Source organism: Pollicipes pollicipes, unplaced genomic scaffold (genome assembly GCF_011947565.3).
Source record: "Pollicipes pollicipes isolate AB1234 unplaced genomic scaffold, Ppol_2.1 Scaffold_7262;HRSCAF=8765_pilon_pilon_pilon, whole genome shotgun sequence".
Lineage (NCBI taxonomy): Eukaryota > Metazoa > Arthropoda > Thecostraca > Pollicipedomorpha > Pollicipedidae > Pollicipes > Pollicipes pollicipes.
The window spans coordinates 13,210,345-13,225,776 of NW_023597055.1; the positions used below are offsets into that span (position 1 = coordinate 13,210,345).

The window sequence follows — 15,432 nt, forward strand, 5'->3', positions numbered from 1 at the left end:
TGTTGGATGCTGGGCCGACCGGCCCGCCTGTTCGGTTCGGTTCGATTCGGTCCGGGCCGGTCCGTGCCGCCGGCCCGGGTCACCTTGCCCGGGGCATCGCGCCGGGGCGCAGCCCTGCGTGGCGAGCGGCGATTGGTCCGTGACCACGTAACCCATATCAGGGTCCGGTCGCCGGGCCGTGGGGAGCGGGGTGGCTGTAGCGGAACCAAGCGGGTCAGGGCGAGTGCGGAGATTCTCCAGATGTCAGCGGCCAGCGGAGCGGAGGTTGGTGAACACACAAGTTGGATACGCCACGAGCCATGCCAGCAGACAACCTCGGCCAGGCTTGCAGTAATACATTGCGTGTTTATTCGCACATACCACTTTGGTTTAGGGGGCACCTGTGACCACACAGAGGCCATCCATAAATGACGTTTCTCATGGAGGGGAGCGGAGATTTAATAGAGCGTAACCGCTGCGTAATAAGGCGGGGGGACGGCGCAACGTTACGCACAGGCGTGGTTGCAAATCATATTAAAACATTTGGCAAAAAGTACTTAAACATCTTGCAGCTGGATACCACTGTTCCCTGTCATGACCAGGAACACGCGCGTTTTTCTGTCGCAACTGTTGATCAACTCGGGGTAAACAGACGTATTATTTCGGGGACGTGATGCTTCAAGTTGCGTAACCAGGAGAGGGGGTTACCAGGGGTACCCAGCATAACCAGCGCATGACCAGAGGGAACGGAGTTCTTAAAATCACGTAACATGAGTTGTGGATGATCCCATATTAATGTGTGGTGAGCTGGTGAAATTTGTACAGCAGTTGCCAAACTCCTGTGCATGTGAACATGCCCAGGTGGATCTCCATCTATGCACATGGAGATAGCATATTGCTTGTAAGTCATCGCCCTCTGTCTGGGCATCACCACCACAGCTCAATCCCTTCTGCATGCATCTTGAGAGCAGGCCCAGGGGGGCTGCAGTAATGCCCCCAGGTCAGCTGACAGTACCTGTGGCAGGGCTTGAGTGGCCAGCACCTGATCACTGGCACAGCTCCCACAGGTGATGTCCTGACAGACCCCGCAGGGCGGCTTGCTGACCTGGCATCAAAGCGGCCTGCTGGGGACAGAGCATGTCTGGGTCACACCTCTGCATCAAAGGTTTTCATATGGTTCATCTTGATGTGACAGATCTTCAAATACCACACTTCATGGTAACTAACTTTAATCCTCAGAGACTGTGCCTATCCCAGATTGGAGCCATCATGAAATCCTACCTGTGTCAATGTTCTATGAACAACTCCAGTCTAAAATCATAATGAACATAAGAAACCCTCCTTTACTATGTGGTGACATTGGCAACACTGAATGCTGAGTATTGAGCATTGAACCTCCGAACTTCTAGATGTAACTTCCACAATGTGAATTTATGTATGAGGCCATCCTCTGTTGTGCTAAATGATGGCATGACACCTCACAAATTTGCATACTTAATGGCTGTAGACCACAAAACTGTGGCACAGATGTCACAGCTTAACAAGATTCTTCCCTACTGATCTCATAATATAGTACAGCCCATTGCTACTTTCTCACATTTCACTTGAGCATGTTTCTACATGCTTGTTACCAAAAAATGTCACCTAGTTTCACTGCTTGATGTGAAAATGTGTGCATATGACAAAAAGCCTGCTCATTACTTTCATGAGTAACTATACACTATGACATACAGAAGGTAGATTACAGGCGACAATATTCCACAGTCAAGGGTTAACTGTCACAGACCAGCTATTCACATTTCCTAAGCACAGCACCATCTTCAACTTAAATGGCTGGTTACAACACATATTATGGGAAAATTCAAATTCAACTTAGCTCTACGAAATACCAAAAACATGCAGGAGTGGGACTTTGTACAATGTATTGGGAGCCAAATCCCATGAATAAAGCAGAGAGCACGGGATTTCCCCCCAGCCCGTTCCTCAGTTATCATATACTGGTAACGATAGCGATAACGCGTCACTGAAAACGAGGCCTCCGCCGTCGTCACCGGTTGGTATCGCCAGCGAGCCTTGCGCCAGCGTAGACCTTCCAGTTCTTAAAACGGTCTGAATCGATTCAATCTAGTACGAAACCCCAAAACAATATTCATGTCAGCAGATGCAACGGACGTTTTGGAATGCCGCTCACACCCCACCTGTCTCCACGTGCCACGAAGTGGAAAATGGACGGCGCGTCGCCGCACGTCAAGGCCGTGTAATAAGGTATGACCATCCGGGGATTTTTCCCGCACTTTTTCCTCACCATTTCAGTGACGCCACAAAGTCGCAGCCTAGCATCGCCGCCCCGCCTGCATTACCTTCGCGTCCGTCACACCGGTATACCTACGACCAAATGCATCTGGTGATTGCAGCAGGGCACTTCAAGAAGGGCGATGAGGAATATGGAAGGGGGGTTTGTTGCCACGCTGGGTTTATAACAGCGAACATAGGCCTAAGAACCGGGAGCCCATGTGCCATGCCACTCTCACTTGCTGGGGATACCTAACATTGAGTCTACGGCGATGCATTGAAATTGGCCAGCCCACAGCTGCTCAAATCCGGGCTGGCGAACCTGCTCAACGTCCAGCCACTGCCAAAGGAGGAACTATGCGGCACCAGGATCATCATCCGAACTGTCGCGTTGAACCTCAGCACTATACATAATGACGCACCGGGTTGCACTGGTGTGCGATGGAGGCAGTTTGAGACGACGGAAGTGGTGTGCTGCCTGGTAGAGCATAGGACATTGTGGATATTGCATATTGCGCCAACTGTACTACGAAGCCTCCGAAGGTCGAGGCGCGTAGCGTTTATCAACATCACATCAGTCACGCCACCCTGCCAATGCATCGTACACCCGTATGACTTTATACTACGAAGCTTCGGAAGGTCGAGGCACGTGGCATTTATCAATATCAGATCAGTCACGTCACCCTGCCAATCCATCGTACACACGTATGACTCCTAATTAACCGTCCCTTATTTAAAGCAATTCTTGCGCACAACATGCACTCCATTGTGCACACTTGGCGAATACATAAAGCAAACAGGGGGGCGGGTGGAGGGCGGAGAACACAAGAATAGACTTTCAGCTTATCTCTAGAAATACGCGACAAGATAACCCGTCTAAAACAACCCAAATGGTTATCTGCGAAAGAGCCGTCTGTGTCTCGGACACACAAGCATACAAACCAAAAAAAGAAGGCACAACGATGCTCATTCAAGCTCATCAACGTGTGTTCACGTAAGCACAACGATGCTCACATCGTGCTGTCCACGTGCTGTCGCACCTGTTTGGCTGCGCGTCTGGCAGCAGCCCGCTCAGCCCTAGCTTGATTGAGCCATCTAAGGCGGAGATGAATGCGTGTCGTCATCAGCTTCCGTGCGATCCGTTTGTCCAACGCAGAAAACTTTTTCAGCGGAAGCTTAGTGAGACGGTCGACAATACCAATGTCTCGGTCCATGCCTCGGCCCATCACTAGCTGGAAAACGACCTCGAAAGCATCGACAACGTTCATCCAGGCCGGCGACGGTACCACCAGGCCACCCCGACTAATCGTGCGTATCCAGATGTCTGGCACACAGGTGGGAGGTGCTTCTCGGGTCGACAATCCCATGCTTGGATCGAGGTGCTTGCACTTGGCTGCCACCAAGCCGGCAACGAAGGCCAACGCCTCGTGTTCGATGTTGATCTCGTCCGTGTCGGCGCCGCAGCGGTGGCCATTTTCGGTTCTTTCCCCGTCACCGCCATGGAGCTTGTGTTTGCCCGACTCGATGACCCCGTTGTCCTCTTCGAATTCTTCCAGGACGGGCACTGGGGGAATTACAGCTGCTTGTTGGTAGGCGGCCTCCACGTCGTCCGCATGCGCTGCCGCTTCCACCACAGCTGGATCTTGGATCTGCGACACAACGAAACGCAGTCATTTCGAAGTACCTAACAGGTGCACTAATCAGACCCTATTACAATGTCAGTAGTTTTGTTTGCCATTGCGACAACAACGCGCCTTGGACCCAGACATGTCCATTCTTTTGTTATCGCATCCTTGTTTTTATACACCAACATTTTTTTGTGGTCAAGCGTGACGTAATCTGAGCGCTATAAGAGGGACGGTCAACGGCCGACGAGCGCTGCGCTGCGTGCATCGTGTCGATATCTACGGCTTATGTTTTGTACGCGACATTTAAGCGTGTGATCAAACCGGGCCAATTGAGGGATGAGGCGCAAGTCACACTGCGGAGTTGCTTGCTTGTCAGCGCTCCAAGCTTCACCAACCTGTCCAGCGTCGACGCCTTCCCTTCAGCGACCCTCAGACGCCTCTTGAGTGTTACACGACCAGCGACGAGCACGACCAGACTGCAAGGCCTGCCCACTGCGCGGATGTTCAGTCAATAGCAGCACAACTGATCCAAGGTTATAGAAACGCGTTTTCAATACGTCACTTGTGCGCCGGAAATGTGGTGAAATATGACGAACCAGCCGGAATCGTTCAGCACCATTTCTCACGTTGTTGACATGGGTTGCCTAGAAACGCATGTACGAAAAAATATAAGCGTCGCGTAAGAGATGCAGAATGCCCGGTAATTCTTCCTTCATCCTTGCTTAACATGGCGTGACGTCACTGATGCGTGAACTTCAGCGCACGGCGGGCTGCAGCACGCTGGACTTAACTGAGGTTCAACCGGGACATCAGAATATTCGTACAGGTGATGTAGAAGCCATTGGCGGAAGGTGCATATGGCCAGCGACTCGATTACGTAAAATCTATGGTGAATATCATGACGTATATTGCAAGCTTGTTCAGCAAACAATCAAAGTACAATGTTATGACAAGTGAAGACGTACACACGATACTTATTCGCAATTATAGGGCGGCAATAGGATCGCACTGTCTTCGTGCCCATACCAAGAAAGCTTTCAGTGTCAGTATATGCACGAATGTCGATCTGTCTCCTTTTGGATGGGCGACTGCCCACGCCCCAACGTTCAAGCTGCCCTCCCCCAACGGTGAGCTTTCCCTATCTTAACCTGCTTAAGCCCAGGCATAGGCAGAATATTAGAACAGGAGACTCAAAGCTGCACGAAGTTTAGAAAAAGAATGGCAATCAAGGCACAGCTAAAAAGAAAGAAAAATTAGGATCGTGACGTCATGTCCAGCGGGGTATGGCTGCCTGAGGTAGTCGCACTTATGTTATGCTTTATGCTATGCTTTATGCTTATGTTATGAGTTATGCTTTCTGCAGTATTTTCTGTATTTCTTGCATGCTGCATTTTTATTATATGACGCATAGCCTATGCATGGCTTACTCTGGCCTAGTTTGGTGTTACTGTCCGAGTGTTTTGTCATTATTCAGCGATGTTTCAAGTTGTACGGACTGCAACAAGTAGATCGTTTCTCCTACGATTTACCGGGTGATTGAAACAAAGCGATGGAATCTTAGCACCACAAAATGTGACGGATACACTATCCGTCTACCTTCGGAGACACTCCAGAATTTTACTGATATCCAATGTGGCGTGAATATTCAATGGAATCGTCGCAAAAACCTAATCATCGACACCTGGTGTCTAGAAGGATAGCAGACATTCATTCACAATCATTGACACCTGGTGTCTAGAAAAAAGACGGAGGCGAAAAATTAAAGACCAGCAAAATAGGTTGAAAGGCTAACAAGGATTTTGCAAATCGGGGTGACAAAATATATTTCATGTTAGCTTCCTCGTGCCTCACACTCATTGTATCGGCCAACGTAGCGTAGCTCGCCGGGGACTGCAACGCTTGGAGTCGTTATTCCTGCTCATGAAAGTTGAGAGCGCGCATGCCAAAAGCCCTTTTATGGAATTCATCTCACTGATATAGCCATATGTGTGTATATGGTTAGAGCCTCTGACGTAGATAGCTATAGCCATACCTATGACATATGCCAGTCGCCAGATTTTTTTGCAGGTGCATTTCAATTTATCTTGTGCATTAATCTCCAACGCACTATTAGCCGTTCTAGTCCTGGGATGCTTCTGCATGGTCGGCTGTATAGAAACGATGCAGAATCCGTCGCTTGCGCCAAAGCTGGTGTATATTTCAGCCGATGACCTTTGAATATTACAAGACGGGAACACAGAGCGCTTGTCAGGGTCATTCCCACTGTGTGTAGCGGGCACATTTCTGAGGTCGAACAATAGCCTGTGGTGCAGTCAGTCGGTCGCGTGCGTCGCGATTTGCAGCCCTGTCAAAAGGTGAAACGATAGCAACAATAGCGTGGTTTTACTTCCAGTGTAAGGTGACATTTCGATTGTCTTTTCTTATACGTGAGTCGTTAGGTGCATTTGAGAGTAGCATTATATGTATATATATATATATATATATATATATATATATATATATATATATATATGTATATATATATATAAATATAAGACAGTACTTTTAGTCTTATTCTTCGTATATTAACCAGAAGAAAGGAGAGATAGACGTATTTATATTTTGATGACACGCCCTATCGTAACGAATGTCAGTAGTCTGACCTTTGATGTTCGTTATATGGTATACATATGTATATATATATATATATATATATATATATATATATATATATATATATATATGTGTGTGTGTGTGTGTGTGTGTGTGTGTGTGTGTGTGTGTGTGTGTGTGTGTGTGTGTGTGTGTGTGTGGTGTGTGTGTGTGTGTGTGTGTGTGTGTGTGTGTGTGTGTGTGTGTGTGTGTGTGTGTGTGTGTGTGTGTGTGTGTGTGTGTGTGTGTGTGTGTGTGTGTGTGTGTGTGTGTGTGTGTGTGTGTGTGTGTGTGTGTGTGTGTGTGTGTGTGTGTGTGTGTGTGTGTGTGTGTGTGTGTGTGTGTGTGTGTGTGTGTGTGTGTGTGTGTGTGTGTGTGTGTGTGTGTGTGTGTGTGTGTGTGTGTGTGTGTGTGTGTGTTTCCCCAAGTTTATGGTAAATGTTTGATAAGGGGAGGAGCAGGAAGTGACTGAATGTCTCACTTTGTTCTAAAATTTCACGGAGCGGAAATACAGGTCAATAACTAAAGCTTGATGCAAGCACTTTTCATCGACATCTTTGACTTCAGAGCTCCTAAGTTAAGATGACATTCCGTTGATTACTGCAAAGTTTCACGGGTCTCATCTTGCACAAATGTTAGATGCGCTAAGATTTCGGCTTTGGAACTCATATCTGAAACGCTTCAAATCGCAGCCGATAGCTGCGATTCGAACCACTTTGAAGGTGTTCGAGTGTCGAGTGTTCGAGTGTGGAAGCGGAAAGGACTGTTCTAGACAACACAGTCTCTCTGTTTGATAAATATGCTATACTTCTCCCTGAGAATACTGTCGAGCTGCATAGACAGGCAACTGTGCCATCTCACTTCACATTTCATCTTCCTTTCCAACATCATCCTCCTTCTTCTTGCATTCCAATATTCCTATGCGGTTTTTTATTTACACGTGAGCCTTGCGTAAAATCACCACACTGTGACAAAACCAGCCTTTCGACAGTGACTTTGGAAATAGCATCACCGCACCGTGAACCGAAGCAATGCAAGGGAAAACCTGACCTTATTTCAGTCACTTCGAGCTCGCTGGTGTTGAAATCTAGCTTTTGTTATTGCAGTGGTTCCGTCCGGAAAATACCGTTGAGAACATTCCTGTTAGCTCAGTTCGGTTTCATCATCATCTTTTCCCGAAAAAGTCACAGCTTTTCCGGGAAGTAGTTTGACTTTCCTTGTGTAGAAGTCCGGGCTAGCAGCGGACATTGATTCATCATGCCTCGTGACGTCGTCTAGTTTTTGCTGTCAGACTGTTGTTCACCGTTGCCAGACAGCTCAAGCCGCGGTTGGTGGAGTGCCTGTCGGGCGTGGGAGCCGCAACACATGACAAAAATACCGACGAAGGTAAACTCACCAACGGGTTTGGGCTCAGTGAAAGACTCCTGCACTTCTGGTGTATGTACTGCTCAAAACACAATGCTTTGCGGCAATTACCAAATTATCTGCATATGAAAAAGCATTTGCGCTTCCACCGACGCCTTCATGTTCGATGTTTAATGGCCTCAGTTTCCATAGACATCGCTTTTCTTAATGATATTACAGGATTTCGTGCGTCAAGAAGCTTCCTCTAATAATAAGCTCGTCGCACGTGTGACGGGCTTTACGACGCACCAAACTGCTAAAACTATATGACATTGTCCGCCACTCACCCTGGCAGGAGGGGCGGGGCCGTGAGGAATAGAACATCGTAACTCTGTTCTCCTAATAAGCTCATTGAACTTAAGTGTTCGTTGGCTTTGTTCATGATAGCAAGTGACCGGAAATGTCTAAATCATCTTCGCTTTTCTTTTCCTGCTAGAAATGCTGGTGTTAAGGGGAAAGGAATCAGCACTGGGCTGGCTCAACCCAACATAGTTGCTGGGTAGTGCCCTAAAAATTAATTTGGGCTTGCTGATTGAAATTCTACCAATGCTTGGATGTTGGTAATGGAATGTGTCATTTTGCTGTAGTAGTTGATGTTTTCATGAACTGAAGTGCCAATTTTGAACTAGCGTATCTAAAATACATTAAAAGGGACAGCAGCCAAAAATTTTAACCCTTGCCTTGGTTCGCTGGTTTTGTAACGCGGACTGGTAGGGGAGGGGGAGGGGATGCCCTGATGTTTGCAAAAGAAGGAAGGTAAAGCCTCGCAAAAGAAAAGAAACAAATAAACAGTGACCTGTCTTTAACGAGATCTCGTGATTGGTCAGAAGTCCCCTGTTGTTGATTGACCCTTCTAGACCAAGTGGAAGGTAAAGTTTTCCTGAAAACCGAGCATCAGCTTTGCATGTTTATATATATATATATATATATGTATATATATATATATATATATATATGTATGTATATATGTATATATATACGAAACCATGCAATGTAGTGACATGAAACATAAACATCCCTTATTTTATCAAGAGTACAATGACATGCAGTTTTATCTGTTTCGAGCCTATATTTATAATGCAGCGTTTCGTTCTTGTAACAGTGCCAACCCTCCGCGCACGGTCCGCAGAATCGTCGCTCGCCGCCTGCACCACCCGCCAGTCTCGAATCGTCTTGCAATACTCATGAGAAAAAAACATCGCTACTCCGAAACCAGAATTGTTAGGGTGACACTTTTTGGTGTCAACACACGTGCCAGGATGACCCAGATGACCCAACACGTGGATGACCCAGATGACCCAACACGTAGATGACCCAGATGACCCAACACGTGGATGACCCAGATGACCCAACACGTGGATGACCCAGAGGCTACGAAATATCTGAACGGCACTGCACAACATGCCGCAATGGTAGCCTTAAAAAACCGTAGGATGGGGGGGGGGGTCGCATCGCCCCCTCCCCATCCTGACAGGGTGAGTAACTTGTTCAGAAAGAGCTGGCCGTCCGATGTGAAGTCATTGACAAATTTCGATACCATTTACTTGTTGGGGCTCGGCGAAAGGCGCCCACCAGTCAAAACATGTCGTGCCAAGCTGGAAGCATGCTTAAGGGATAGTAGATATTATGATGACGGTTGGGATGAGGCTCGAAGCGCAAGCGTGATTTTCATAACAGGGCATGACCTCTTGGAGGCCGTCATATTTGACGTCATTCCCAGTGCCGCTTGTCACTGGCTCGAAATGTGCCATGCATTCTGCTGCCCTGGCCATCTAGGTCATTCATTGTTTTTTTTGCGGTGGAGGAGAAGCAAATCCAGCCGTAGATCGAGTTTGAGCGTGATGTCCCGGCCAGTCCCGGGGGTGGAAGAAAACTCCTGTTTCCTGACATTTGTTGGATGACAGTGTATGATTGAACTTCTCGGTTATGAGCATGACACTGAAAGTTGCAATGATGAAAGAGACTTCCGGTGATAGCCTGATAACTGATGACTCTACTGGGCATGGACTTAAGGAGAATTTTGTCAGATAACATCGCATTACGCTACTGGCTACAATTTTTCCTCCAGAAGTTCGGTCGGCGACAAAAAGTACATTTTTACCACCCCTGGAAGTCGCATTCAAGGGCTCCGGCCCACGGAAACGGACCTCAAAAAACAGTCAGAGGGCCCTTTGCGCCGATCGAGGACACCATGAGTCGATATCAGCCTGAATATCGATCAGGCGTCACCAGTACTGTTCAGCCGGCTCCGTGTCGGTATGGGCCTGAGGACCCACTTCCTAATAAGCTATAAAGCCGGCGCCAGTGATTTACACTGATCGGGACCCCTGCATCTGTCAGGGGCCCACAGCGCCTAATAGAGGGTCCTGTGCTTACAAGGGGCCCGGGCCGACCAAGGGAAGTGTCTGATGAGGCCCGAAGAGGGGCCCGGGCGGCCCACCGGAACCGATGATCAAAGGCCCAGTTGGAGGGCATAAGGGCCCGAATGACTGGCTGCAGGCAACATAATAAATTGCGGCCAGTAAGGTCGTGACCTGAAATAGCAGTCAAGGTCCTCTTGCACCGTTTGAGAGACCGCCGAAACAACGCGTTCCTCTATTTCTGCCAGAGATCAGCAACAACGTACAGTCGGCTCCGTGTTGGTCTGAACTCTGGGGGCCCATTTTCCAAGCATGGCGCCAGGCCAAACCCGCATTTTACATGGTCGGGGCTCCCTTACCATTCAGAGGCCCACAGTGTCAAGCATGGTATTCTGCGCCAACAAGGGGCCTCGACCCGGTCAGGGAACGATTTGCTCAACAGGGACGGGGACGGGACCCTCCGAATGACGGAGGGCCTCTTGCGTCGGTCGGGGCTCTATGTCAGTGAAAGGAAGCATGCGAGCTCATGCCGAGTGCCCACGTTAAGGCGATGGAAGGTCCTGTGCCTGTCCAGGCCTCCAATACTGCATGGTGGGCCCTCCAACCCAATGCCAGTATAGGCCCGTGAAGCCGAACTGGAGTCCGTGCACCAATTATTTGACCACCGGTGGCGATCAGGAATGTTGTTGCGTCAATGAGGGTTCGTGCATCGATCCAGGGCTAACTGCGCGGGTCAGAAGGCCACCCTCGTCAGGGAGCGGAGGTGATTTGATGCGCCACTGTAATGGTACGCGGACCAGCCAAGGTGTCCCGCCCCCCCCCCCCCCCCCCTCCCCCCCGTGTCGCCAGATTGACAACCAAAAGACACACCGCTATGGGACAGAATAGCGCTTCAGCCATTGAACAGAAACAATAATTTGCCCTGTTGTGCTTACTCAACGTGGCCCTTTTCTGGAAATAAATATGGGGTCTCATTAGCGTTGAAGAGAGCGTGTCAAAATGAGCTTAAAAAAGCGCAAAAGACCATGTCACGTTTGCCTGAGAACGTTCATTCTTTTGCAGAATCGATTAGTGAAACAAATTACATCAAAACGTTTGAGCCTGCTGGTCCGCAATCTCGGGAACAAGGACCGCGATAGCCGGGCTACAGTTTCCGTAAAACCGAACGGCATTGGCCTCTGCAACCAACGCCAGGCGGCGGGTGCTGCGCGCAAAAATGACCGTCGTAAAATAATGTTTCTGAATGTCTTTTGCAATCAATTTGTACAGCGCCAAGTGAGACTGGGCTAATCTGTTTAAATCTTTGAGGATGCCCCCTGGACAGATTAGCAGTTGCAGCAACTACGGGAATATCAGCAAATAGATATTCCACCTTTACTGTTCCAGTTCCATCACTACACTCAGGCAGCATTTCACGGTGCTGCGAGGGCCGATGCGCCAGTATTATCAGCATAAAAGTTGCGTAGGTAGACTGTAGGCGGGAAATATCCTCTAGATGTACGATTTTACGTCCTGTGGCGTTCGAAGATACTTATTTCAGGTGCGTTATCATTTTCGCCTAGCTGTTGACCACGACTTAAAGTTAACCGCATAGCTGACGCCGCGCTGCCCGTGGAGACTGCAACGCCTAGCTTGGAGGTCTTTGTTGCTAAGATGTGCGACAGCGCTTGCTGAAAACTCCGTTACAGAAGTTTGCAACACTAATCCGCTGTAGCTGAATGTTGAAACTTTGCAGAAAAACAAGGCTTGGCCATGTTTATACAAATAGTTGACCTATTTTCATCTTCAATCTACATTCGCGGGGTTCTTGATGTCTTTGAACAACTCAGATAAAATTATAAAAAGTTACTAGGTTCTATAATTTAAAGAGTCAACTGGAATATTGTAAAATGAAGAGCACCGGCGATTTGTCACGTCAGGTGATTTTTTCCACGCTTTTAGTTTAGTTTAGTAGTTTTAGTGGTTTAGCGCGTGAGTTTTTCAGTTTATTGACTACAAGATTCAGGCAGTATTGATACCGCGATGGCTTCTAGCTTCTATTCCAGTGAAAAAGGTAGAAATGAAGAATATCTAAGAAAAACATGCCTTCATTAACAAATGGGCCATGCCCGGCGATTTGTGAGTCTTTCACTAATCAGGGGGCCCTTTGTCAACCATGTGCCCCCGCCCCCCTTACCAAGGCTCCGGTTGCGCCCCTGAGTACATATGTTGCTTTATGATTATTCTGCAATATTTTCAGAAAAACCAGCGATGGCATCTTGAGTAGAACATTGTGCACATCTTGATAAACATCCTACACTATTTCCTTTCCTCCCGCTTCTGTCTAAAGTACACTAATTGTCGCCCAGCACAATTTTTGGGGCGAGCCGTACAACATACTGTATCCAAAGCAAGATAAACAAAATAGGAGAATGAGCACATTAACTCAATTCAGCAGGCTATTTGTACGTGTGTGATGATGCTAAGAGCACAAGATAATTCTGTTTTGAATTCTTTCACTTATTTTGCAGAATGTTGGGCTGTTCCTAATGATTTCTGCTGAACCGCTCCAGTTTTTACTATGCAGAGATCAACAATACACTGGGAAGAAGAACCATTGAACCTTGTGTTGGCTGCAATAACACGTAAGACATAAAAACCAACCACTTTGTTTATTTCTTCCTTGGAGGTTGTTAGCGAGCAAACTGGCCTTCGCTGCCGGCGCGGCGGCGGCGGCTCCGCGAGGGTGTGAGCGTCCCCTCTGACGATTGGTTCCCACCATCTGGAGCCCATAAACCCACGAGGGTTTATGGGGACACGCGGGCGGGGACGCACGGTCCCTGCCGAGCAGTCCACGTTCAGACTCCGCCGGCGCGGCTCGACGCGAGTCGCGACAGCGTTTACGACGACGACGACGACGACTTCGGAGTGTGCGACGCCGCCCTTCCATCCTCTCTCTCACCTTTGCCTTGCAACTCTTTGACTAACAGAGACTCTTTCCTTTCAACGTCCCAAGTCGATGGTCCTCCAGAATACTAACGAACTCTTTCGCACGAACAGAAGTCATCAGTACTTGATGTTGATGCTGAAAGCCAGCCTCTGGCTGCTTTCTTCGACAATCTTTTTCAGGATGAGGTGCCCTGTCAAAGGAAAACGAACAGGAGAGAAGAATACGCATCTTAACTCAATTTAGTAGAGTATTTTTAGGCTTACCATGAGTGCAAGAGCGACTTAATGTTGCGATGATAACAATTGTTTAATGGAGTAATGCTGAGTTAATGCAAGGCAAAGCTGATATGCTCAGTAGGAAAATATTTTGTGCCGAAGTGAAGACAAATATCTTCATCAAAATTGTGTAATGTATCTATGCTTCATGATTGCATTGGTGAGCATATGTTACATTTGTGTGTTAAATAGGCATGGATATTGTCAATAGATACGAACGTTTGTAATTATCACACCGTGCAGTGTAAGCATTTGGCGAGCTGGGAGTAACAAAGTGGTGAAATATGTACGTCACTCAACCAGTTGATATGTCCCTGGTGTATACCTGCCTTATCAGCGCAATCTTGGACGAAACGAGCATCCAAGTAAACAACGCTTCCCGAAGCCAAAGTGTCTTTCGAACTGCGACGTTATGCTAAACGCTAAACGCCACTATGCTAGAGGAAAAATCAAAGCCATATTGCAAAGTTTCGTTAAATTTGCGTGAAAAGTATATACGAATAGCCTCATAATCGCATCTTTTTCCTTAAATGGAGAGTTTCAAGCTCTCATACCATTTCTTACGCAAGGATTCTGGCGGAATTTGTATACAGAGGTTTCCTCTTAACATACACATTGGAAAAAGCCACACAAATAGAAATTGGCTATGTCATAGTGGAGAGGCAGAGGCCAGTGATATTTCTCCTGTCGAAATGGGTACTTCAAATCAAATTTTTTAGCTTTTCAGACAGATTTCGAGAAAGCCAATAATTTTAATCAAATTGGACACGTGTGATCTAGCGATGCGTGAAAAGCACAAAGTAGGCGGGATGCTCCTTTGACGACTCAAGATCTACATCACCGAAAGACATTCGTCGTTTCCTGAAATCTTCCCAGAAACCCGAGTCACATTCTACGGCCCCGGCAGAACGAGACCCACACTGTGCCAACAAACTGAACCAGTTCTTCGCATCCGCGGGCCCCGGCGCTACAGGCGCCCCGGCCGCCTCGCACGTTGGAGAGACCCTCTCGCCGCGCCTGCCGTGCGTGTGCAGCGGCGCGCTCCCCCTGCACCCGATTACGCTCCCGAAGCTGGCGGCGGCACTGCAGCGGATGAGCTCATCCCGCGCGCGTGGAGCAGACGGCATCAGCGGTAGTATGCTGAGAGCGGCTTTTCCTGTGGTGGGGCCTCAGCTCCTCCAAGTCGTTGACAGCTGGATCGTGACTAGCGAGGTGCCATACCAGTGGACGGCCGCTAGCGAGGCTCCATCCCAGTGGACGGCCGCTAGCGAGACGCCACACCAGTGGACGGCCGCTAGCGAGGCGCCATACCAGTGGACGGCCGCTAGCGAGGCGCCATACGAGTGGACGGCCGCTAGCGAGGCTCCATCCCAGTGGACGGCCGCTAGCGAGGCTCCATCCCCGTGGACGGCCGCTAGCGAGACGCCACACCAGTGGACGGCCGCTAGCGAGGCGCCATACCAGTGGACGGCCGCTAGCGAGGCGCCATACCAGTGGACGGCCGCTAGCGAGGCTCCATCCCAGTGGACGGCCGCTAGCGAGGCTCCATCCCAGTGGACGGCCGCTAGCGAGGCTCCATCCCCGTGGACGGCCGCTAGCGAGGCTCCATACCAGTGGACGGCCGCTAGCGAGGCGCCATACGAGTGGACGGCCGCTAGCGAGGCGCCATACGAGTGGACGGCCGCTAGCGAGGCGCCATACGAGTGGACGGCCGCTAGCGAGGCGCCACACCAGTGGACGGTCGCTACAGTGGTACGGCTGTACACAAGACGTGATCCCAGTGGTCCGGCAACAGTTATCGACCGATCTCTTGCCAGTGGTTGCCAAACTGCGCGAACGCGTGTTGTGCTGTCAGCTGACGAACTCCTTGTCGGTCACGCATACGACTGAAAACATGATCGAACTCGTGGTGACGTCACTGGTCATTGCCGACC

At 48.9% G+C, this 15,432-nt stretch overlaps 1 protein-coding gene across 1 annotated transcript in view; it reads right to left on the reverse strand.

Moving 5' to 3' along the window:
• LOC119114077 (pterin-4-alpha-carbinolamine dehydratase 2) overlaps window positions 1-2,232 on the reverse strand; it is a 38,134-nt gene extending 35,902 nt beyond the window's left edge. Inside the window, exons 1-2 of the mRNA XM_037238298.1 lie at window positions 2,178-2,232; window positions 995-1,103 (exon numbers count right to left, since the gene is read on the reverse strand). The gene's annotated coding sequence lies outside the window, so the exon portion shown is untranslated. The remainder of the gene's footprint in view (window positions 1-994; window positions 1,104-2,177) is intronic.
• Window positions 2,233-15,432: the final 13,200 nt, after the last annotated feature.